We start from the raw sequence: 27,285 nt of genomic DNA on the forward strand, positions 1-27,285 counted from the left end.
TGCGTACCTCAACTTACACAATAACAATTGATAGCAGACTTATCAAGGTATCTTTTTTTCGAATAAAAACGATTCAATCATGAAATGGTATAAATAATGCACAAAAGATGGTTTCTACAATGCGTACGTAACTTACACTAGTTAGGTGCAATGTCCTCATATAAAGGTTTTTTTGAAGTAACTCTCAATTAGATATAATTCTGAGGCAAATGCATACCTCATTTTACACAATAACAGTTGATAGCAGACATATCAAGGTATCTTTTTATAAGACCAGGATTTAACCATAAATCAAATGGTATGGATGGTGTACAAAATATATTTTCCACAATGCGTACCTAACTTACACTAACACTAGTTAGGTGCAGTATCCTCATATAAAGTTATCTTTTGAGTATAGAAAATCGTACCAGTACTCACAGACGTTCTTTTGTGTTGCAGTCACATCAAGGTATCTTTGTCTTTCAAAAAGATAGAGTCTTGTATATAAAATGTAACAGAATTTTAATAAAAAATCTTAAAAAAGATTTACAAGAAAATATTGGCTGCCGGAGGGCACCGACCGTGTTGGGGATTGGGAGGACCAATTATTCAGCACATAAGGACCGGTACCTATAGGGCTAAATAGGAAATAAAACATGGTCGTACCTTTCTCCCAAAAACGAGCAGTGTGGTATTTAACAGGCAATAGTCCTCAACCAACGCGTTTCGAGTGTGCTACTCTTTGTCAAGGCTGATGGAGGACTGTACAGAAAACATATTTATATCAATGATCCGGAAATTGAAAAAAATTACATCACTTCCGGTCCTGGTGATTTCCAGGAAGTGTGTGTCTAAAATCGTGATTTTACTATTTATAGAATATTGAAACGGTGATATAGAGATATAAATAATGCAACTATTTCCTATAATGGCAGTGATCTAATTCTACCAATGCGGAGGTTTGGGAAAGCGGAGTTCTTGGAAACTCCGCAACCGGAAGTGACGTTCCGAGGTGTCTGGGAAATGTAGTTCGGGAAACCTGAAGTTTCTTTTTTTTTTTTTTTTTAAACATAGCGTTTTTCCCTTTCTTCATGACGCTATATGTGTATATAAATTAACACATTGGTGATACAGTTTTATATACAATAAAACTATTAGAAGGAGCTGGATTTTTCTAATATGCCAGAAGTGTCAATCCGGGATATCTGGGTAATGTAGTTTTAGCTAAAACGGAAGTCCCGTCTTTCACATAACATCTCTTATATAACATCTTACACTTGTTATTTCTTGTGTATGCACATAAATTGGTGATACAGTGGTATCATCAGATATTGGTCATTGAAAAAATAAACAGTTTTTGGGTGTAGAATGTCTTTTAAAGCGCCGTGACCGGAAGTGTCGACCCGGGATTTCTGGGAGATGTAGTTTTCACGAGACCTCTTCTCTTCCATGGCAGCCTGGAGTGCCCAAACAGAATGGTTTTTGCAGATTATAGTGAACATTGATGGATGCCCAGACAACGTTCTGCACCCAAGATGATTCTTAATGAGTTGAAAAAATTATGGATTTCTAATTGGACAATAAAACACCAATTATAATCGTTTTCACTTTGTTTATGAAAAAAACAATAAACAAGAGTTAATGTGAAGAAACGGAATCTAAGTGATCTTTATTAGAATGAGAGAATGGAGATGTGTGAAATGAAATGAAGAATTTAAACCAGTACAGAGCAAAAAAGGGGATTGAATGAAATCACCTTAGACGGTGTACATGCATTTATTGATTGTGGAATAAGTGAATAAAAGACAAGAAAAATCCCCACTGTCACCATAGTGGGAATAAGAGAGAGATATTTTTTTTATTATTATAGGAACCACTTAAGTTCGAAGTCTTGATTGAGTCCTCTTGGATTCAGGGTTTTCAATTAAAAAAATGGTCCGCATCTCGGTTTTTGCTAATCTACTCTCTATATTTTTGTCCTTCCAAGTTGCTTTTATATGTTTCAGACCAATAAATCTTTTTATATGGTTGTTAAAGCAATTGTGATCAGTTTTAAAATGGTTTGAAAGATGATGTGTGTAAAGTCCTTTTTTAATGTTCATTAGATGTTCAGAAATTCTTATCTTGAATGGTCTAGTGGTTCTCCCTATGTATGATAACCCACATGAACATTCGATTAGATAAACAACATTTGGAGTACTGCAGGTGATGAAATCTGTAATTTTCATGGTTTTATTTTTAATTTTGATCTCTGTGTATTTTGAGTTGGGGTCTTTGATGTTTCGGCAGCCTATGCAGATGCCACAGCGATGGAATCCTTTGGTTCTGATTAAATTACTTGATGGTAGAGGGAAGGCACTAGAATGTCCTTTAAGTTTTTGGATTTCCGATATATGAAAGATGGTTTATTGGGAATTATTTTATTTAGAACAGGGTCACGTTGCAGGAGATGCCAGTTTCTCTGAAATATTCTCTCCAGTTGTTTGTGTTGTGCATCATATTTGGTGATGAATGCCCATTTCGAATGATCCATATTCTTTTTTCCTTTTTCTCTATCTTTCGGTTGTAGTATATTGTCTCTTTCTTTCTTACCTATTTCTTCTATTGCTTGATCCAGGACTTCTTCTTTATATCCTTTCTCCATGAAATCTTTCTTCATCTCTTGTGTTTGTTCATTGCAAATTTCTTTCTTACTGCAATTGCGTTTTACTCGAAGGAATTGGCTCTTAGGTACTCCTTTGAGCCAAATGTTATGGTGTTGGCTGTCCGTGGGTATATATGTATTTGCATCTGTTGGTTTATGGAAGGTTTTTGTTTGTATATTGTTGTCTTCTATATAAATGGTTAGGTCTTGCAATGGGAACGAAATTTGCCCCAAGCTACGCTAATTTATTCATGAATTATTGGGAAAAGAAGAACATATACAGTAGCGTAGCTTGGGGCACCCAATTAATCAAGTGGCAAAGATATATAGATGACGTTTTGCTATTATGGGAAGGGAATGAGAATTCATTATTGGGGTTCTTTGAATCAATCAACAACAATGATTTCAATATTAGGTTCACTCTATCCCACAGCAAAGTTCAGATAAACTTCTTAGACCTAACCGTTTATATAGAAGACAACAATATACAAACAAAAACCTTCCATAAACCAACAGATGCAAATACATATATACCCACGGACAGCCAACACCATAACATTTGGCTCAAAGGAGTACCTAAGAGCCAATTCCTTCGAGTAAAACGCAATTGCAGTAAGAAAGAAATTTGCAATGAACAAACAGAAGAGATGAAGAAAGATTTCATGGAGAAAGAATATAAAGAAGAAGTCCTGGATCAAGCAATAGAAGAAATAGGTAAGAAAGAAAGAGACAATATACTACAACCGAAAGATAGAGAAAAAGGAAAAAAGAATATGGATCATTCGAAATGGGCATTCATCACTAAATATGATGCACAACACAAACAACTGGAGAGAATATTTCAGAGAAACTGGCATCTCCTGCAACGTGACCCTGTTCTAAATAAAATAATTCCCAATAAACCATCTTTCATATATCGGAAATCCAAAAACTTAAAGGACATTCTAGTGAAAAGTGCCCTCCCTCTACCATCAAGAAATTTAATCAGAACCAAATGATTCCATCGGTGTGGCGTCTGCATAGGCTGCCGAAACATCAAAGACCCCAACTCAAAATACACAGAGATCAAAATTAACAATAAAACCATGAAAATTACAGATTTCATCACCTGCAGTACTCCAAATGTTGTTTATCTAATCGAATGTTCATGTGGGTTATCATACATAGGGAGAACCACTAAACCATTCAAGATAAGAATTTCTGAACATCTAATGAACATTAAAAAAGGACTATCCACACATCATCTTTCAAACCATTTTAAAACTGATCACAATTGTTCTACCAACCATATAAAAAGATTTATTGGTCTGAAACATATAAAAGCAACTTGGAAGGACAAAAATATAGAGAGTAGATTAGCAAAAACCGAGATGCGGACCATTTTTTATTTGAAAACCCTGAATCCAAGAGGACTCAATCAAGACTTCGAACTTAAGTGGTTCCTATAATAATAAAAAAATTATCTCTCTCTTATTCCCACTATGGTGACAGTGGGGATTTTTCTTGTCTTTTATTCACTTATTCCACAATCAATAAATGCATGTACACCGTCTAAGGTGATTTCATTCAATCCCCTTTTTTGCTCTGTACTGGTTTCAATTCTTCATTTCATTTCACACATCTCCATTCTCTCATTCTAATAAAGATCACTTAGATTCCGTTTCTTCACATTAACTCTTGTTTATTGTTTTTTTCATAAACAAAGTGAAAACTATTATAATTGGTGTTTTATTGTCCAATTAGAAATCCATAATTTTTTCAACTCATTAAGAATCATCTTGGGTGCAGAACGCTGTCTGGGCATCCATCAATGTTCGCTATAATCTGCAAAAACCATTCTGTTTGGGCACTCCAGGCTGCCATGGAAGAGAAGATGTCTCGTGAAAACTACATCTCCCAGAAATCCCGGGTCGACACTTCCGGTCACGGCGCTTTAAAAGACATTCTACACCCAAGAACTGTTTATTTTTTCAATGACCAATATCTGATGATACCACTGTATCACCAATTTATGTGCACACACAAGAAATAACAAGTTTAAGATGTCATATAAGAGATGTTATGTGAAAGACGGGACTTCCGTTTTAGCTAAAACTACATTACCCAGATATCCCGGATTGACACTTCCGGCATATTAGAAAAATCCAGCTCCTTCTAATAGTTTTATTGTATATACCACTGTATCACCAATGTGTTAATTTATATACACATATAGCGTCATGAAGAAAGGGAAAAATGCTATGTTTAAAAAAAAAAAAAAGAAACTTCAGGTTTCCCGAACTACATTTCCCAGACACCACGGAACGTCACTTCCGGTTGCGGCGTTTCCAAGAACTCCGCTTTCCCAAACCTCCGCATTGGTAGAATTAGATCACTGCCATTATAGGCAGCAGTTGCATTATTTATATCTCTATATCACCGTTTCAATATTCTATAAATAGTAAAATCACGATTTTAGACACACACTTCCTGGAAATCGCCGGGACCGGAAGTGATGTCATTTTTTTTTCAATTTCTGGATCATTGCTATAAATATGCACAATCCTCCATCAGCCTTGACAAAGAGTAGCACACTCGAAAAGCGTTGGTGAGGACTATTGCCTGTTGGATACCACACCGCTCATTTTTGGGAGAAAGGTACGACCATTTTTTATTTCCTATTTAGCCCTATAGGTACTGGTCCTTATGTGCTGAATAATTGGTCCTCCCAATCCCCAACACGGGCGGTGCCCTCCGGCAGCCAATATTTTATTTAATCTTTTCTTGTAAATCTTTTTTAAGATTTTTTATTAAAATTCTGTTACATTTTATATACAAGCCTCTATCTTTTTGAAAGACAAAGATACCTTGATGTGACTGCAACACATAAGAACATCTGTGAGTACTGGTACGATTTTCTATACTCAAAAGATAACTTTATATGAGGATACTGCACCTAACTAGTGTAAGTTAGGTACGCATTGTGGAAAATATTTTTTGTGCACCATCCATACCATTTGATTTATGGTTAAATCCTGGTCTTATAAAAAGATACCTTGATATGTCTGCTATCAACTGTTATTGTGTAAGTTGAGGTATGCATTTGCCTCAGAATTATATCTAATTGAGAGTTACTTAAAAAAAAACCTTTATATGAGGACATTGCACCTAACTAGTGTAAGTTAGGTATGCATTGTAGAAACAATCTTTTGTGCATTATTTATACCATTTCATGATTGGATCGTTTTTATTCGAAAAAAAGAAACCTTGATAAGTCTGCTATCAATTGTTATTGTGTAAGTTGAGGTACGCATTTGCCTCAGAAATATGTCCCAGTGAGAGACATTTTGGTCTCTGATTATTCTGAAAAGAAACCTTTATGTGCTTTGACATACCACTTAATGTGTAAGCTAGGTATATTTTTTAAGATAAAAAACATATAGAGCCATACAGAAACAATACATCTTTAATTGGGATTAGAATATAACCCTCAATTATTCCAATTTCTTTGCATGTATTGTCCGAAATTCTTTGGGAGGATATCTCTTAAGAAAACAAAGGGGAAGGAAGAAAACTTATAAGGTCAACACACCCCGGTATCTAGATAAGTATTAGCTATTTATTTATTCTCAGCGCCACCCCCGCTTTTCACCACCTTTAACACTTTTTCCGTACTATTATACAGTATTATCTGTCCAATCTTTCTGGTTGGAAGGAAAATCTGGTAATGTATGGGACCAAATAACAACTGACCATTTGCTTCCAAACACTGGAAAACATACAAAAATGGACGTTCAATTAAATTGATTAAATCCATTTTTGACCATTTTCCGGCTTTTGGGAGAAAATGGTTGATTGCCCTTTGGTCCCATACATTACCAGATTTTCACTCCAACCAGAAAGATTGCACAGATAATCTTATAGTGTGTATCCAGCTTTACATTATTCTGTTCTGGATTCAACGTTGTCCAATGGGATACGGAAAAAAAATCCTGTATATAAATGAATGGACCACTCTATGGAGTACAGGGCCTAATTCAAACCTGATTGCAGCAGCAAAATCTTTCTCTAATGTGCACTGCTGGTGGGGCAGATATAACACATGTAGAGAGAGTTAACACCCCAGCCAAATCTAACTCTCTGCTTCACCTGCAGTGCACATGGTTTTGCCAATTAGAGAAAAATGTTGCTGCTGCAATCAGGTCTGGTCTGAGTTAGGCCCACAGTATCTTCAACACAAATGAGTTAAGAATTGGCAATCTCAACTACTTTATGGGCAGATAGGCAATTACTGGCTGCACATTTAGGGTTTCTGATTGGCTCCTCACATAGGGGTTTGCAATCACCACATATTTGCTGCAGTGTGCACTTAAGATAATCTCAAGAAAGGTAATTCTACTGCAGAAAATATTGGGGAGGGGAACTATTTTTTTTAATTTTTTTTAATTATTATTATTATTATTATTATTATTATTATTAGTAGTAGTAGTACAGGTTGAGTATCCCATATCCAAATATTCCGAAATACGGAATATTCCGAAATACGGACATTTTTGAGTGAGAGTGAGATAGTGAAACTTTTGTTTTTTGATGGCTCAATGTACACAAACTTTGTTTAATACTCAAAGTTATTAAAAATATTGTATTAAATGACCTTCAGGCTGTGTGTATAAGGTGTATATGAAACATAAATGAATTGTGTGACTGTACACACACTTTGTTTAATGCACAAAGTTATAAAAAATATTGGCTAAAATGATCTTCAGGCTGTGTGTATAAGGTGTATATGTAACATAAATGCATTCTGTGCTTAGATTTAGGTCCCATCACCATGATATCTCATTATGGTATGCAATTATTCCAAAATACGGAAAAATCCGATATCCAAAATACCTCTGGTCCCAAGCGTTTTGGATAAGGGATACTCAACCTGTAGTAGTAGTAGTATGTCAATATTATTATCCAATTGTAAAGCGCCTCGGAATTTTTCTGCGCTGTATAAGAAGCTGTTTTTAATAATAATAATAATAATAATAATAATAATATTAAATGGGGATAATATTATCATATTTATATATAAGGGGGGTCACAGATAAAAATGTTAATCTTCAGGGGCCACATATATGACGTTTATTCCTTTAAAGGGACACATAAATTATTTTTTAAAAGGAAGGTAACACAGATAATATTTTTATTTGTTAAATGGGTTACATTAATTTTATTTTACCCTGGTACCCACTTCCAGGATGGGCTAAATGCCACTTAACATTGGCCTTGCATCCCTAAGTGCGCCAGCCTGAATGTATGATTGCCCCCCACCTAGAACAGCAACAGTTTACCTTAAACCACATGTGATTTAGGGGATTCTATTAAATGTACCTCACCACCCAGTGCGACAATGTGCACGAAATGCAGCAATTAGAAACCTGCTGGTAATACCGACCATTTATAAATTTCTTAATTAGATGTTTAAAAAGTAACATTCACTTTAAGTCATACGTGCCGATATTTTAACTTGCTTTTACTTTGCTTCCCAGGGAGGGGGCAGTCAGGTGGTGATAGTGATGATGGTGGGGGGCAAGGCTGCAATGCACTGGGGCCCATACTGATCCTCCAGTAGTAGGGGTGGGGAGGGCTATCAGCGGCAGCTTGGATGTACAGTGGGTAGTAGTGGTGCAGTAATTTCTGCTTATTACTCCTTTACTGCCCAGATGTTTCCTGGGCGGGAGGGAGAACACTAAACTGAAAAAAGGGGGCATTGGGCTACATGAAGGAGCCCCGGTACATGACTTCCAGGGTGGTAGGGGATGTTTAATACGCAGGGGAGGGTTGAATAGTGGAATGGGATTAATATTCATAATTTTCCGATGGGAGGGCAGCTTGCTTAACTGCAGATAGCTCCAGCTCCTGGAAATTTCTTAGGTTTCAATGGGATCAAAATCTAGAGAGTCCCACCTTTCAGGAGTTACTGGAGACTTGGGGATCAGAGTTCAGGAGCCAGAGCAATCCACCAACGAAAATATAAAACTGCATACCAGGTGTGTGGAGCTGGAGCAGGGACCAGCTGATGTAAGGCTGATAGCTCTGGTTCTGGGCATAGTAGAGACAAGCTGCCAGTGTGCACCGAAAGGGGAGAGTCACAGCTTTTGGAGTATATCCTCAGAGAAAATCTAGGTCAGACAGAACCCGAGATATCTGACTGGGAAGAGCAATTAACAGGCACAAATGAGGACCACTGCTTTCCGGGTCCCCAGGGCTGATTTTCAAAAAATCTGGTACCCCTGGAAAAAGGGGACCCTTAGCTATCATCCTAGGGCTCTTATACTCCTGGGGCCCTTGGGCAACTGCTTACTGAGCAATACAAAAAGACGGCCCTGGTGGGGGGATGTCTTGGGCTGCATTCATGTCATCATGGCACTGCCACCCGTTATTCTCAGCATTTAAAAATTAGGGTGGGGCCATGATGACACAATGTAATGCAAACTGCAACATCGAGCCTTCCAGACCACAGCAGTGAGGAGCATGAAAGAGACTGGCCTTCTCTCCCCATAGTCCAGCCACATGAAATTCGGAAGTCTCCCAGACATTCTGAGAGAATAGGTAATTAAAGTCTACAGCATATGCAATTCACCATTAACCATTCATTTTGTACAATAGCAGGAATCCTGGTACAGACATGGGAATATTCAGCATTATCGTCAATGAATAAACTGCAAAATCTGCAAGGTGTTAAAAATAATTTCAAATAATATGGAATATAAACATTGAAAGATTCTCCTGTACATTTACTCAGGCTTAGATTTATAGTCCTTGTCTAACATGGCAGATATATGGGTACCAAAGTTAAGGACAAAGGAACAATAATGGATTCATACCTTGTCATGAAATACCTTGGACCTAAAATATGAAGCAATTATTACAATGGATAAGACTCTTAATCTACCTTCCCACAAACCAGACCACACAGGGCAGTGTTTACAACCTAAGGATCTAAAAAGTCCAAAACAGCCCAGGTTTTCGTGATATCCATGCTTGAGGACAGGTGGCTAAATCAAAATTAAACAGGTATAAATTAGGTAATCTTGCTATCCTTAAAACCTGGACTGTTAGTATGTCTTAAGTACTGTGGTTGGGTACCCCTGACAGGGTGGGGTGGGTTTACCAACCCTTCTAAAGTGGGCAGGTGGAGGTTGCCCATAGACACCAATCAACTTCTATCATTTTATAGAATGTGCTGGAATCTGATTGGTTGCTATGTAAAACCTCAACACTTACTCTCTATAGAAAGCATCTCCCCTTGATGTGGGCCATACAGTACATCTAAGGGGCGATTCCCTGATGCTGAACTTCGATGATATGATGACTTCCATGATATGTGATTTGTCGGGGAATTGGCAAAAACTCACAGATTCTGAGCATTTTTGGGCCAGATTGTTAGGTTCCTGGTGCTCAGAACAAGGGAGATGTTATGAAGCAAGTCCAGAGCACCAGGACGTAATGCTGGGAAAGGGGAATGGAAAGGGAATAGCCCCTGGCGCCCTATCTCCATTGTCTCGCCATTGCTGTCAGTACACTCTTGCGAGACTATGGTTGCTTGAGCCCATGGCAGCCGCGTTTGAAGGGCGGATTACGTCTGCCCAACTTCGATGCCCCCTCAGGTCTTAATGAGAGACAAAGAGTGAACCGAGACAGGGTGATAACAAGGGGCCCTCTGACTAAACAACAAGGCCAGGGGCTACTAACAAACCTAAAACCAAAGTATGTGCGGCTTGCCGCCAAAGGAAAAGAACAACAAAGGAAATGCTGACCACACGCCGACACAATACTTTTGTGTACCGGCGGTGACAGCATAAGCAGAACCCTCTGCAAAACACCAGTGACAGAAATAATAACGGAATACAGCGGCCTAGGCCGACGGACGCGGCAGAGCCGCTACTCACGGAACCGGTACGAATACTGGCAAACGGACAGGAACCCCCAATGCTGCCGACACAGACTCTCAGAACTGGAGGACAGGTAGAATCCCAAACGACAGACCGGTGGACACCAAGAAGCCAGAAACTTGACCAGGCACAGGCAAAGGCACTGGACCTCAGTACAGGAACACTTCACGGCAGGACACGGGATCAGACACAGGAATCGACACAGGGACTGACACAGGAATCGACACAGGAAGCAGTTCGACAGACACTGCTACACAGGAGCTCAGGAATTGGCAGGAACAAGCTCAGAACTCAAGCAGACTGGAAACCAAGAAATATCACCAGCGTCTGTGAATAGCACTGAGCCAGCATATAACAGAGAGGCCTAATTAATAATCTCATGCAGCTGCCCTGTTGCATGACTACAAACTGACAAGATGCAATTAGCAGCCAGGTGAGGCTGAACACATGGGAACAAGCTGCAATTACACAGACTCACCAGCGGCAGCAACCAAGAGTACTCTAAAACAGAGCAACGGGAAATTCTGGCCTGCGAAACAACTTATAAACATAAAATAGGAATGAACCACTACCTGTGGTTCATAACAGTATCCCCTCCTTAAGGGTGAGTTCCGAGCACCCCATGACACCCACGGGAAACATGAACAGAAGAATAACATAAAATACCTAACTGACATGCAAAACAGGAATGAGCCACAGCCGTGGCTCATAACACAGATTCAGCAAATCAGGATTGTCCAACATGTTGGATTTTGCAGATAACCCTATCCAGGCCTAGGCAGAATGGGAAATTGCCCCAGTAGAGACCCCATAAGTCTCTATACATGTTAACCAAACAGGTATAGGAATTTGAGAGTACAATGGGTGAACAGGGTTCGAGTACGATATATTAGTAAGAGTGCATACTATTTGTTCCCCAATACTATAGTTTATACAGTATATCCATCCTGTTTTACAAACCTGTGATATGTACAGCCTTATTTAACCCTTTGGTCAAAGGTTTTAAAGTTTGAATATGCAAAGACTGTCTTCATGGCACACGGCTGAAACTCTATACTCTCCCCAAGATGTGGTGGTAGGGGGATCTTTTTCTTTTCAACTTTACCCTTAATCTATTAGACTTTTTGTTACACCATGTTCCCCATCTGTCCTGCTTTCAGGGCACTATCCTGCTGTCAAACCCGCAGGCTACACTGTCCTGTGGAGGAGAGTATTGGGGGAGCACTCAATCACTCCTCAGCAGTGGGTGAATAAATGCCATGCGCAGGCGTGCAGCACTTAGACAGTGCAGGGGTGAGCCTAGGGGCAGCCCTGCTACTTGCGGAGTGCTGGGCACACCCAATGAGACCAGCCATATGTCGGGAGGTATGTTACTCTGAAAAAATTGCTTGGGAATATTTTTGATTCGTAGATGTTTCAAGATCTTTTGCCTGTGCTCTTTAATGCAGCTATTGACAGTTCTCATGGTCGACCCATATGTTGCAGGCCACAAGTGCATTGCAATACTTACAGTAGATTGTATTGGTGGCCTAACAGGTCAAAAAATTTTGATTGGGTGAATGGACCCATCTAGTCTGGTTATTATTGTAGTCTTAATTGCGATACGGTTGCATGTCAAAAACACTGACCTACACACGGAGCCACGCTCATTGAGTGTGGCTACATCGCAATCGGGGGCGCCCAGGCACGCAGCCGAGCACATAAAGACACTCCCATTCACTTTGAATGGGGCACGTGTGCGTCTATGACACACGCACGTTCCATTCGTGCCGGGAGTCTGCCTCGCCAGGCGCTCTCAGTCGCAGATGGAGCCACCATTAGCGTGTATTGCATCTGAAACAACCTGATGTCTTTTTCCCAATCAGCTATTTCCCAATCTTTGCAAGTTGGTCTCTTCAAGGCTCCCAGAGCAATTATATCTACAGTCTAAGACACTTATTCTTTTCAAGAATAACACTGGGGTTATCCAGATATTTGGGGATTTAACCCAATGAATTTCACCAGCAGCTTGGCTTCTCAGACCCTTACATTTTGACCCTATATTAGTAGTTATCAGTTTGCAACAGTTTTCCCTCTATAGAGGTAAATCATATTAGGATCTTATTGGCTGACTTACAGCACCCATCCAAGAATCAAAGTGCAAGCTGTTTTGAAAGTTTTCACATCATTCGAACTTCTGTGGAAACCACCCGCTACCCATAACACAGCTGGCACAGCCGCACAGCCTTCGAATGGCCAGGTGCCAGGTGGGATAAATCTTAACAGTCCAAGGGACAAAGGAGCCTTACAAGTTTCTTTCAAGAGAAAAAGGGACCACTTACTTTAAATTTTGCTTAAATTGGTTCAACTGCTATCACTCATTATGCAACCACATGATATATTTATATGAAAATTAAACATAAAAATAAATAAAACAAACAAATGAATTACTATTTTTTTATGAAATGGCGATGAAAACCAGCCTATCCATTGTTCACAGAACAAGAGTAACTTATAACATATTTGAATCAAATGTTTGCATTTTCAGACAAAAACGAATCTAAGAATGATATTATTTGCAGTGTGAAAAACTCGATTATTCTGACTAATAAAGCCCTTTATACTTAAAGCAACAATTCCTCAATAACAAGTCTTTACACATTGTTTGAAATATCTAATTTTATAGCTACAGGGAATTCATTGTTTCAATAAATACTATTAGCGTGACATTATGCTAAGAATAATACAGTTCAAATGTACTTTTATTACAGCTGATTGCAAAATTACTGGTGCTCGTTTGCCTGTCATGATTTCATAGCAACCCTACTGTATTAAGAAAAAAAATAGACTGTTTTGTAGAAAAATACTGTACTGTAGTATTACATCCTCCACTGAAATATAATTATATTTGCACTCTCTGGACAGATTTGTTACCCTTCGGCAGTTAGACCTTGAAAAACACAAATCTGATTGATTGTTGCAGCAGAGCTAATTGTTCCCTCTGTGGTACAGGTCATGGTGATACATTGTGATTCCAGAACATACTACAACTAGCGAATTGAAAGTTTATAAAAATTGGAGAAAGTTTACATTGAGCTGTAAAATGATCTATATCGATAAGAGCAGTTAGCAATAAAAGAACTGATATAATGGAGAATTTATCTACCCTTCTAAAGAGGACAAGTGGATAAGTTACACAGTAGCCAATCAGAATCTAGCTATCATTTTATAGACTGTACTAGATAAATAATAACTATAATGTTTATTGGCTGTTATGTGCATCCGCACCCTCTCTATGTGTGATACTGTAAATCTCCCCCTTAGAGCTGAATGTAAGGTAAGCTACAGTATGCATCTGGAACAGAAATGTGTTAATCGTCGTCATGCATTTAAAATATCTGCTTTATATAGGTAGAAAATTGACATCACATAGCTACATACCACATGCCTTATTTGTACAAAATATGCCAGTCAATGCAAACTCCACCCAGCCCACCCAGACTCCACCCAGACTCTGCCCTAAACAACCCAGACATGCCTGGTTTTAGTCACATCTGCAGGCAGCGACTTAGGATTGTTCCACAAAACATGGTTCAATTGGCTGGTATGTTGCTAACATAATTAAGACTGGTTTTAGCTCAAAACAACGAGCATCTCAATGTATAAAGGGGCATTCCATTGGCCGCGAGGCTTAGTGAGGTAAAAAAAACCTTGCAAACCTTGTGCCCAATTATGGATTACAGCGCATATGCGCAATATTCAATTAAAAAAGATGGTCATGGGGTTTTCAGCAGTCAAAACCCTGCGACGCGTGAATGAATTTTTTTTTATTATACTCACCTGTCCGGTGGTCTCATCGGCTCCCAGTGGTCTCCCCTCCATCTCCTCACTGTTAAGAAGTGAGGGGACTGCTGGAAGGCTCAGGGGCTTCTAGGCAATGTAGTTCTCCCATCTGCTGCCTCTGGGGGGAGGGACACACTCACACAGGGAGTGGGGGGGAAGGGTCAAACACACACTGGGGGGGTGGGGTGGGGTGGAGGGGGGCTCACTCCAGAGCCGGAATGTATTACAAGTACCTGAGCACAATAGCATGAAAAATGATAGGTAAATGAACCACCATCCTGAATTACTAATAATTGGTAAATTAATTATGATGTATTTTACAATATACTTGAAATATAAGGTAGTCCTATCCACTCCCCACCTACCATAAAAAATAATAATTATGTAGTAAGTAATAATATATATAGTTGACGTTTCTTCTCTGATAACCTCACGTACAGTTCCTAAAATTAGCACTGTAAATTTCTTCATGTATGACTGGGTGGGAGCTAACACGGAGGTCAGTACCTGACTGTACTTGACAACATTTCTGGTGGGAGATGGATGATGCCATAATTCCTGTCGGGGGATATACAGTACATGCAATTAACCCAATGGAGCAAGGCTTACTGCAGCCAAAGTAATCTTATATATCAAATTCATTGGTCTGTTTCTTTGTTTGTACGTCTGTCCGGTTATGCATTCAGACACCCCTGCACCGATTGGGATGAAACCCATTACAGGTGGTCCAGTTGCATTCTTGCCAGGTTTTAGAGGAGTTAGGGTCCTGGTCGGAGCTCACGGCTGAATGCGCTGGGTAGAACTGTGATCTGGGCAGCCTGTTCTGGGCCTTCCACTGAATGGATTTGGAAGAAAACATCACAAAGTGGTAACATTGTATCCAGAAGACACAGTAGGTGGTCCCGGTCCTGGCGATGTTGATGTATGCTAGGCAGAACTTTGACCCAAGGAACCTGTTCTGGACCTTCCACTGAATGGATATGAACAAAAACTTTGCGTGATAATGATGGATCCCAGAAGACATACTAGGGGGTTGGGATCCTGGTTGGACCGCCTGTTAGTGTTCCCCAGGCAGAACTTTCATCTGATGAACCTGTTCTGGGCCTTCCACTTGATGGATTTGGACGAAAACTTCACAGAGTGATAAAACTGGGTCCAAGAAGTCATACTAAAGGGTTGAGGTCCTAGTTGGACCTCCCGTTGGTGTAAGCCACCCAGAACCGTGACACAGGGAGCCTGTTCTGGGCCTTTCACTGGATAGATTTGAATGAAACCTCTAATGAACTGTAATACCCGAAAGAAATAACCATAATTCAATTACCTGAAAAAACTGACTAAAATAACCATAAATCAATTAACAAAAATAACTGACAAATATGCCTGCTATTAATAAAGTAGTGGAAAAGTTTTACCAAAAATGGGAACCTTTTATTAATACCTTAGAGTCAACTGCGCAGAATCACATACTTAAACTACAGTATATGAGACTACTGATTGGATTTTACTTAGACGTATTTCTTCTGATACATAATAAACCGAGATCATGAATCTTGTAATATTCATTACTGTTTATCTAAAACTAGCAAACGGCATGATGAATATTATTCCCTTTTCCCTATTCTTACCTATTGTGTCTTACCCCAGTATGTGATGTATGTTTTCTTATCTTCTTCTGTTGGAGTATTCAATAACTATATTACCTAAATTCTCATCTTCAAGAGTTATAATGATATCTTATATTGATGAATCAGGAGTAAATTCAACTAATATTTTTTGACTTTTGACAGTAAACGGATATAGACATGTTACTTTGAAGAATTTTAAATGCATGCTTTATTTTACTGTATGTACTTCAATTTTCAAGATTATACAAAATGTTTTGAATATTTAATTATGAAAATGAATTTAAAAAAATTGATTTTTTTTTTAACTAGTTAGGCAAAAAAAAAGCCTTGTAATAGCAACATTGATATCAGAGAGAAAACTTTAAACCCATCTCGCAATGCAAAAATGATTATAAAACTGTACAGAAAGGAAAACTGGGGATTAGGAATACTGGCAACCCCCAACCCCCCCACCCCCTTCAAAAAAAAGACAATGGCCCATAGCCAGATTAAGGGGAAGGGGGCCTGTAGAGGATACTGTACCCCAGGCCGCCCTCTGTCAGGGGACCCCCACGCTGGAGTACACTAATATCACTAGTTCTCCCTCTAGTGCAAAAGCAGAACCAGGCAGCCAGAATGCGAGTAGGACAGTTTGCATTGCAGGCAGAGACATAGGATTATCAGATTCCATGAGCTGCCGATGGAGCTTCCTGACCAGAGGAGAGACTGGAGGGGTAAGAGAGAGCTGTAAGTGACCCGGGGATTCCAGCTTCTACTTATCCCCGTTATGACTCGCCGCTACAACTCATTCCTGTTTGTATTCTGTCTCCTAGCAACTAGGATGCTGGCATATATACGTGCAGCAGCACACCTGTTTGGAATGCCTTGCTACCTGACACCATCCAGATGTCTCTTGTGATTGGTCTGGCTCCCTTTCATTAGGGATTCTGGCCAGTTCCTATTGTCAGTGATATTCCCTAGTTCCTGCACCTAGTGAGCTTCTCACACAGTTGATGTACAGTTCCCAGTTTGTCTGTCTGTTCCTGAGTCCTGGTTCCCTGCCTTTGTGTACCTGTATTCCTGTATCCTGCTCAGTCCTTTGTGTGCTGATCCTGCCATGTTACAAAGATATATTTTTAAATTATACTGCTCAAGAAATTTCTTGTAAGAATTCTGTTTAAACAAACTTGGCAAGTCACATGCATGGTGTGAGTGAAGCAGATCTCAGGCACCTTAGGAATGGAGCATGTCATAGGCACAAACTCTCAGACCAGTGGAGTGATGTAGGCAATTAAACATCAATGGTACCGAGTGGACAGGAGACCTTGTACCACTTCAGAGCCGGCAATCAGGAAAGCACATTACAAAGAGTAACTGGGGCTGCACAGCAATGCATGCAACGTTGTTGCCTCCTCTCTGCTGCGACCATGTAATAACCGGAGCGAGGTGCACACAATCCGGAAGTGCCGGAGCACATGACAGGTTCCGGGTTGGGTTCCAGCAGTGGAACGCAAATCCCAGAAGTGCAGACAGTACCATCCGGCCCGCGGAGGGGGACAACAGGGCAAACCCAGGAGGGTCTTTACCTCTACCCCAGTGGCCCAATCTGCCCATGGTTGTCTCTCAATTAGATGGAGCTATAAACAGTACCTAGGCATTATTAAACTATTAGTTTGAATCTAATATACACCATTGGTTTAAATTTGATATACACTTCCATACCTCCCAACATACCCGATTACAGGAGGGACACAATGCTCTCTACCTGGACTTCCCTCTTAATGGAGTCATGTTGTGAGGTATGCACAAGGTAATATACACCCTCCCTTCCCATGGGTCCCCCTGTCTTAAGTGCTCTGTGCCCCCCAAGGCTTAATCTGGTCCTGCACTGGGCAGCCACCTTATGGGTGTGTTGGAAGGGGTGTAGTATGTGTTGCCGGCGGTCGGGCTCCCGGCGACCAGCATACCGGCGCCGAAATCCCGACCGCAGGCATACTGACAACTGGCCAAGCGCAAATGAGCCCCTTGCAGGATCGCTGCGCTCGCCACGCTGCGGCCACACTATCTATTCTCCCACCAGGGGGGTCGTGGACCCCCAAGAGGGAGAATAACTGTCGGTATGCCGGTGGTTGGGATTCCGGCGCCGGTGTGCTGGTCGCCGGGAACCCGACCACCGGCAAAGTAAAGACCACCCTGTTGAAGAGCTGCTAAGATGCTGATTATTTTCAAAATGTTGACAATTACATTCAACTCATTGCTAACTTAATAACATGAATATTTAAACCCGGGCAACACCGGGTAATTCAGCTAGTCCATTACAGAAGCATCCTAATTGTCAATCTAGCAGCTGTGCACTGGTGATAAGAGAGGCCCAACCCCCTCAGAGCTCTTAACAGCTGCTAGGACTGACATACCCCCTGAATGCCAACAGTGAGAGCTGAATGGAGGCACGCACAAGACTGTCCCATGCATGTGCTCCCACTCTGGCTTTCACTGATCCCCTGCCTCTGCAGCTGCCATAGCAGACTCGCAAACCAGATAGTATGTGTGGAATCTGCCTCAGAGAGCAGTAGGAGACTGATGCCTGACTGTGCTTCTGTAAGTTTCAGTGGGAGAAAATTAATCAGTATGTACATACTATAGAAAGGCTGGCTGTAGGTGTACGTTTATCGTAATATGCAATTCATAGGGGGCATTGTAAAATGGAAAAACAATACATTTTAGAGAAATATGCAAATTTAAGAAATAAACTGTAATGACTGGAGATGTTGTACACCCACAGACCAACAAATCAATGGGGACTGGAGCTGGAGAGACACAGGGGGCATTTAAAGGGCTCTGGGCTAGCATGTACGGCCATTAGGGGGCTCTGAGACATATACAGGGGAATGTGGATGCTGTGATTCATATCAAGGATTATAAGGGGCAACTTATTAGGGTAGTTAGGAAATGGCCTGAAATCTGACATATACACTACAATGGTTATAACCCAACTCTGGTTTTGGCATTGCCACATGGTCACGATCCCTGTCTGGGAACCTAAAAATAAAAAAAGGGTGGTAACCGTAGAAGAGCTTTATGCCATAGTGATGTCACTAATTCCTAGAAAAGGGCCTTATACCTCAGTGATTTCACTAGTTCTTCCTCAGTGATGTCACTAGTTCCTAGAGAAGGGCCTAATGCCTCAGTGGTGTCACTAGTTCCTACAGAAGGGCCTCATGCCTCAGTAATGTCACTAATTCCAAGAGATGGGTCTCATGCCTCAGTGATGTCTCTAGTTTCTAGAGAAGGGTCTTATACCTCAGTGATGTCACTAGTTCTTAGAGAAGTGCCTTAAGCCTCAGTGATGTCACTAGTTCGAAGAGAAGGGCCTTATGCCACAGTGATGTCAATAATTCCTAGAGAAGGGTCTCATGCCTCAGGGATGTCACTAGTTCTTAGAGAAGGGCCTCATGCCTCAGTGATGTCACTAGTTCTGCCTCAGTGATGTCACTAGTTCCTAGAGAAGGGTCTCATGTCTCAGTGATGTCACTAGTTCTTAGAGAAGGGCCTCATGCCTCAGTGATGTCACTAGTTCCTAGAAAAGGACCTCATGCCTCAGTGATGTCACTGGTTCCAAGAAAAGGACCTCATGCCTCAGTGATGTCACTAGTTCCTAGAGTAAGGGCCTCATGCCTCAGTGATGTCACTAGTTCCTAGAGAAGGGCCTCATGCCTCAGTAATGTCACTAGTTCCTAGAGAAGGGCCTCATGCCTCAGGGATGAGCCTTTTGCCTCACTGATGTTATTAGCTGGCAAGTGGCAAGCTATATTTTCATAACAATTTGCTCACACTATAGCATTTGGAAAGCAATGACAAAAACAAAACTCTTTCTATTTTTTTTACAATTCACCGCCAAATAACTTCATGCAGCTTGTTGACAGCTGAAGTGTGCTGAAGTGCCTCTTGCGTGTAAGCAAAGCTGTGTTTCAGTTACGATGTGTGTGATGAGCTGCAGAAACCTGTAGCATCTCCATGTGACACCAGTCTTACAGTAAGCGGCGGTTTGGAACGCTATTATATAAGCAAACTACAATCCCCATAATATAAAGGAACAATTGAAACTTCTACATCTGCAGTTCTGTAAATGTAGATTATAGCATTTCAAATTTCTAAGTACTATTTTGATGGTTTTGTTATAGTAAATCATTTCTGTTTAAAAAAACCAAAGCAATTTTAGAAACAGTTACTACTAAAAATAAAAATACCATCCTGAACATCTTAAAAGCAACTAAATACCACATTCCGTAGACAAGAAGATGACTTATGCTTACATTTGGCTAAAAATTATATGTAACAAAAAAAATACAGGTATAAACAAATTCATGAAAAATACAAATTTCTCCTTAATTGTCCAGTCACCATCTGATAAAAATACAAATTTCTCCTTAATTGTCCAGTCACCATCTGATGTATTTCATTGTATTTTGTGTTTTAGCATAAGGACTGTGAAACATTTGGGAGAGATTAAGTAAACGGCACAATTTTCTTTTGGATGATAAAAGTAAAGCACTTTAAATTATATTGTTCAACAACATTTATCGCATAAAATATAGAGAAAATGTTCCCGGTCAGTGACAGAAAAAAGATACAAATAGGGGTCTATTCATGAAGCAGTGAAAAGAGTGGAGAAGTGAGCCTGTAGAGAAGTTGCCCTTGACAACCAATCAGCTGCTCCATACAATTGTATAGTATGCAAATTATAAATGTTACTTCAATGCTGATTGGTTCCCATGGGCAACTTCTCCACTGGCTCAGTTCTCTACACTTTTCACTGCTTCATGAATAGACCCCATAGTTACAGTGGTTATAATAATTAACAAGCAATACAAAATTGTATAGATCACTTGATAGAAGTTTTCAGAACACAGAATTACAAAGGGAAATCCTGGAATGTCCAACAAGTAGACCATGAACTTGCTTGACAATATTCGGGTCAATATTTTGAAATATTTTCAAGGAGCACTTTGATGCTGAGATTTTTGGTTCCTGATAATAAATTAAAAAGTCTCTGTAGCACACATGATCTAAGACCTACAGTGTTTTTCAACCACTGTGCCGTGGCACATTAGTGTGCCCTGAGCAGTCTCCAGGTGTGCCGCCATAGAAGCACAGCCAGGCCCGTCAGTGTTTTGCCGCTACTGAGGCCCTGGAACGATCAATACTGGTGGGTTTAGTGGTTGCAGAGACAGTTCTAATTTTGGACCCGGGCAGTGTTGGGCTCTTCTGGCTTTCTCAGATGTGGCTCAGGCGTTACCTATGGAGAAGCTGCGACATGACATCCTAGGACACGCAACTGCACCATGCATCACCATTATATTTGAGTGTGCCTTGGCAATATTTAAATCTTGTTCAGTGTGCCGCGAGTTGTAAAAGGTTGAAAATCTCTGACCTACAGTATAGGAAGACACGTGACTCTGTGAGATACATTAATGGGGAAGTATACTGAATTTTTTAGGTGGCAAGTGGATTTAGCAGCTACCATGGATAACGTAAATGTGTATAAAGATCAGGAACAATAGCAAACGCCCTATACTGTATTTAGAGATTTGTCTGATTTTGGCAGACAGGAGATGAGCGTCAAAACAATTTGTCAATTTGGAAAATTTTCTGAATAAGTCTTTAAAAACAAAAACCAATAAAATTTGCAGATTTTTTTCCCACCGTGCTTTCATCATTTCCTGATAGAATCTCACCAACAGACAGGTTGTCACTCTCTTACTAGAGCTCATCAATGGAGGAGAGAGGTGCTATGTGGGGAACCGCATAGAAAAGGTTGTTTTAAACTTCTCCCCAAGAACAATATGAACAGGCTGCCAAATAATTGGCACTTTCAGAAAGATCTGGGGCTAGATTAAAAAAAATATAAAATAAAACTGGAATTGCTGCCTATAACTACCAATCACGTTATAGGTCATTTTCTAGAAATTAATAGATAAATGAATGACCTGTATAGTAAACTTTTCCAAAGTGATTTTATTATAATAAGTTAGACAAGGCTCAAAATCTAGATGAACTGAAAGTCTTAGCAAATTATGTAGTAGCATACCTCCCAACTATCCTGATTTTGGCGGGACAGTTCCGTTTTTCAGGCACTGTCCCACCTGTGGGTTGCAGTGTCCCACGGCGGGGGTGGAGGTGGGGGAGTCCCCCTCTGACTTGCTGAGAGCGGCGGTTAATAGATGATTTGTGCATACACACAGCATCTACTCACTTGAGACATGGACTTGGGATTGGTGTACCTCTTCCATTCCAGAAGAAGTTGGAGTAAGAGGAGGCAATCACAAGACGCGGTGAAATGCCGCAGCCGGAGTCCCCGTCACCACAGCCTTTTCTCCTTCTATGGATGTCCACGACACCTATGGAGGGAGAATAAATCCTGTGGCGACCTCAGCGAGCCACCGTGCCTGCAGCGTAGTGAGCCTGTAAGGGGCTTTCTAGTGCTCGCCCCGCTGCTGGCATACTGGTGGCTGGGATCCTTTGTCGGGTTCATGACAGCCAGTATCCCGGCCATAGGTAAATCATATGTATTCTACAGTAGGGAATATACAAAATAATGTTTTCAAGCAGCGGCTGCAAACAGACCAAACTCAACTGTTAGATAGTACTAGGGGATTCATCGCGCCCTAAGGGCGCTCTTCACACCGTCGCAAGGGGCTACGCCCCTTTAACCCTTGCACGCTCTTGTGGCATGCAATATTTTTACTATATGGAGTATTAACTCCAATCATAATTGTGTTAGTGGTTAAATACTGCATGGACAAAGGGCGTGCAATGGTTAAGGGGTCGTAGCCCCTTGCAACGGCGTGAACAGCGCATGCAGGGCCTGATTATTCAACTAGTAGGTGCTGTGGTTGGGGGAGTGGCGGGTGTGGTTGAGACGCGGATGGGGTAGAGGGTCCGGGGGTGCCGCTGGTGGGGGAGGGGCAGTTGTGGGGGTGCCGCGGGTGGGGGAGGGGCAGGTGTGGTGGGGCCGTGGGTGGGAGAGGGGTGGGTGCATGGGTGACGCGGGTAGGAGTCCAGAGCCACCACGGGTGGGGGAGGAGCAGTTGCAGGGGTGCCGCGAGTGGGGGAGGGCTGGGTGCGGTGGTGCCGCAGGTGGGGTAGGAGCAGTTGTGAGGGTGCCATGGGTGGGGGAGGAGCAGGTGCGGTGGTGCAGCGGGTGGGGGAGGGTGGTGTGTGGGGGTGCCGCGGATGGGGCCCGGAGGTACTGCGAGTGGGGGAGGGGCGGGTAATGCTTCTCCAGCTTCTCCTCCTAGAAGCAGCTAAGCTGCTGCCCTTCCTTTTGCAGTGGCTCTCCCGGAGACTCACACAGCAGCCAAGCAGCCAGTCACTATTGTTAGCGCCAGTGTCCCAACGCGCCGCATTATAGGGAAGAAGATTAACTCAATAAACTACAGCTCCCAGCAGCCCTTAGCGCCAGAATGCTTCGGCGCTAAGGGCTGCTAGGAGCTGTAATTTATTTAATGCGTCTACTTCCCTGTAATGCGGCGCGTTGGGACACTACCCCTAACAATAGTGACTGGCTGGCAGAACTGACTGACTCGCTGAATCAATGTAAAAGGTGACACTGCACACCCACTGCAGTGCACAGCACTGTCACCTTTTACATTGATTCAGCGTCCAGACATTACCCTCCGTGATATCACCCACACTATCCGTTACATTAGCCATCTCAGGGCTTCCAGGCGGGCAGCCCAGGAGCTGTGTTGCATAGTCAGGGCCTCTGGGGATCTGTGCGCGGCTGTGGCAGGGAGGCACTTCTGTGACATTACGTGCAGAGGAGCGCAGAGCCGGCCCTAACCAATATGATGCCCTAGGCAAGATTTTGGCTGGTGCCCCCTAGCACCACCGCTAGTTCCGCCTCTGACCTTGCACCTATTTCCCAGTACCATCACCCCTCACCCATAGCAGTCCTTATTTTGGTGTTTGTACCACCTATATTTTAAATAGGAGCAGTTTGCACATTTGGCACACAGCCCAAAAAGGGGTGTGTTTTTGCTGGCAAGGGGCATGGCCACACAATAGTAACCCCAATTCCAATTACGCCACACAGTACTGCAACTTTATTCACATCTGATCATGCGATAATGTCCATAATTCATATTACATCCCACAGTAGTATCACTTTACCTTATAAACGTTACTCCTCACAGTAGAGCCCCTTATTCACATTACATCACACTGAATTGCTCCTTATTCACATTACACCATACCCTATTGCTCTTTATTCACATTAGACGACACAGTAGTGCCCTTTCTATATGCAACGACACATAGAAGAGCACCTTACACACATAATGCCACAGAGTAATGCCATTTACACATATGAGACACATTATTAATGTCCTTATAAACATAATGCACTTTACGCATTATGACAACCTTTATTAATGTCCTTTTACACATAATGTCCCTTACACATATGCCGCACATTATTAGTGCCCCTATACGCATGACACACATACAGTAGTACCCTGTTACACATATGCCGCACATTATTAATGCCCTTATACACATAATGACACGCATAGTGCCCCTTACACATATGTTGCACATTATTAATGCATTTTTATATGACACACATAATGCTCCTTACACATATTCTGAACACTACTGCACAACCAACCCACTCACATGCACACAGCACTCACAATGCCACTAACACTGTGATGTCTGCCTCTGCTTGGATACAGATGTGTCCTCATAAATCTTGCCTCAATGCTAATGTTGGGCACCTTTTTTTTTATGAAAATGCATCTTATTTGCATTTCTATGTGGCTAGGATGCACAAGCAGCTTCTGCTGATTAAAATGATATGCAGCATGCCTATACACTGTGCGAGACTGTGGGTGTATCTGCATATTAAATGTTACACACAGAATATAGGCATGCCGCATATCATTTTAATCAGCAGAAGCTGCTGATGCCCCTAGGCATATCAAATGCCCTAGGCAATTGCCTAGTTTGCCTATGCCTATGGCCGGCTCTGAGAGGAGGCTCCGGGGCTCAGAGAGTATGCGGCGCAGGGAGGGCTATGAAAGCTTTCCGCTGCGCCGCTTTCATACACATCTATGCCGGTGGCTGCAGCAGCTTTTGTTCCACCTGCGCCGCGGCTAGGGAGTGGGGATTGTTGATGACGGAGGAGGCAGGCGGACTGGCAGCAGGACATAGAACGCTGCAGTAAAAGGATTCCCCCCCCCCCCTATCTACAGCGAAGAGACTTGCTGCAGATGCAGTGGCATACCCTTCAGCTGGACCTTTTTGGCAGATACAGTACCTTTTTTTATGGTCTGTACCGATTTTTGGCTCTCCAAACTTCCATTGAAAGTACAGTAAAAAGGGGCGTGACCACGCCATTTTACCCGTGGCCACGCCCCCTTTTCGAATTTGTAACGCTTTTTATGTGTAAATTGTTGGAGGGTATGTTGCTGCAGATGCAGGGGCCTATTTTGGGGTGTGGAGCTGGAGCTGCAGCTCCATCAGCCCCATTGTTAAGCCTGCTCTGGGAACACACAGCAGCCAAAGGGCAGAGCTTCCCATTGGATGTAACCTGTGTGGGAGGACGTTTCTCATCCAATCAGATGTGGACTGGGTGTGATAGACCTGCTGCTAACCCAATGAGAGCTCCTAGCCACGCCCAGCGTTAGCCACACAGTCACAGAGTCACAGATCTGGGCTATTATATAGGAGATGTGTTTTAAGGGTATCCATACATTTTCCCATTAGTTTTTAAACTGGTCACTTTTTTATTTCAAACTTTCCCAAATGCATGACAAACCCAAAAATATATTTTTGGTATTGCATTGAAAACTGTACTGTTATAATCACACTATATACAGTATACAGAGTTTCTGCTACATTATTATTCCATTTAATAATAACATGTAACATTTCCTTTGTGTTGAACCTTGAAGTGATCAGGTAGTAGAAGTAGACCAATGATACAATGTTAACAGCTCAGTATTCTAGGTCAAGAGGTTACTGTATCTCACTGGACAATACTTATGCTAGCTATTCACTGCTCGATTGTGGTTTGATAACCAATCCAAACTATCCAGACCATTTTTCAGCCATTTTCAGGCTGTGAACGATTACTGGCAAAGGGGGTGATTCAGACCTGATCAGCTACGATCATCCACACTGATATGCGAGGGGACGCCCAGCACAGGGCTAGTCCGCCTTGCATGTCAGGCCCGACCCACTGCACAAGTACAAAAGCATTGCACAGTGGCGATGCTTTGAGTAACTCCCTACCAGTGCAGCTCCTGCGTGCCGGCAGGGAGTTAGTCGTCGTTGTGATGGTCGCAGCGGCTGCACGTGACACCACGCAGCTGCTGCGGCCCACCCACCCCCACGGTCTGGCCACGCCTGCGTTGGCCGGACCACGCCCACAAAACGGCGGGCAAATGCGTCCGTGTTACCAACTCCCACCTCTGCCTATCAATCAGGCAGAAGCGATCGCTGCGCTACGACAGCCGTCGTCTATCTGGCATGTGCCGGCGCACTACGGCGCTGGTGCAAACGCACTTCTGACCTGATCGCTGCGTTGCGATGAACGGCAGCGTGTGATCAAGTCAGAATGACCCCCACAGAAGGCTAACCATCAGAAAAGTAGTTTTATCAGCTGATCTGGATGGTTATCATTCAGTGTTGGGCCACCGTTAAAAACTGACCCCCTGATCTAGTTATACAGCACCTCAGGTTATAATGTACAGTACCATACATTAAAAAACAGCTAAGTGGTTGAATCTGAGTTGTATTGACTCTAGTCAAACAGAGCACGGAACACTTAATCCACATTTTCCAAACTTGTCTTTAGTGGTCTGATTAGGTACGGGTAGTTCAATTTCTATAAGTTTGTTAAGGATCTCCTAATATGTACTGTCAGGTATTCTGGATAATTTGTTTGCCTAGTGAATTGAAAATGAAGTTTTAGGATTTAAAAGGATGGGGAGTTTGAAGGTCACATTGAAGAATTCTGATTTATTAGCAGTAATGGAAAGACTGAAGTTTGTGCTAAGTGAAGTTACTTGGGCAGATAAATTGAATAGAAAGATGAATGGCCCCCTTACTGATAGGGGGATGTAATTTGTGGAAGGTAGACTTACACATTCTGTGCTAACTTGCAATTATGATATACTGCGATTCTGTACTCCAATCAACAAAGTCTTTTGTGGCAAAAGAAAAAATGATGAAGGAGCATGTGGCAGCTCGGCTGCAGAAACCCGTAATAATGTGTGGGTAAGGATTAGTTTGTGGCTAATTGTGC

The 27,285-nt window shown here is 41.9% G+C and overlaps 1 protein-coding gene across 3 annotated transcripts in view; it reads right to left on the bottom strand.

Annotated features, from left to right (window-relative positions):
• Nucleotides 1-27,285, bottom strand: part of LOC135050113 (ephrin type-A receptor 6) — a 1,497,116-nt gene that overhangs the window by 968,832 nt on the left and 500,999 nt on the right. The window lies entirely within an intron of this gene.

The sequence above is a fragment of the Pseudophryne corroboree genome, chromosome 2 (genome assembly GCF_028390025.1).
Source record: "Pseudophryne corroboree isolate aPseCor3 chromosome 2, aPseCor3.hap2, whole genome shotgun sequence".
Lineage (NCBI taxonomy): Eukaryota > Metazoa > Chordata > Amphibia > Anura > Myobatrachidae > Pseudophryne > Pseudophryne corroboree.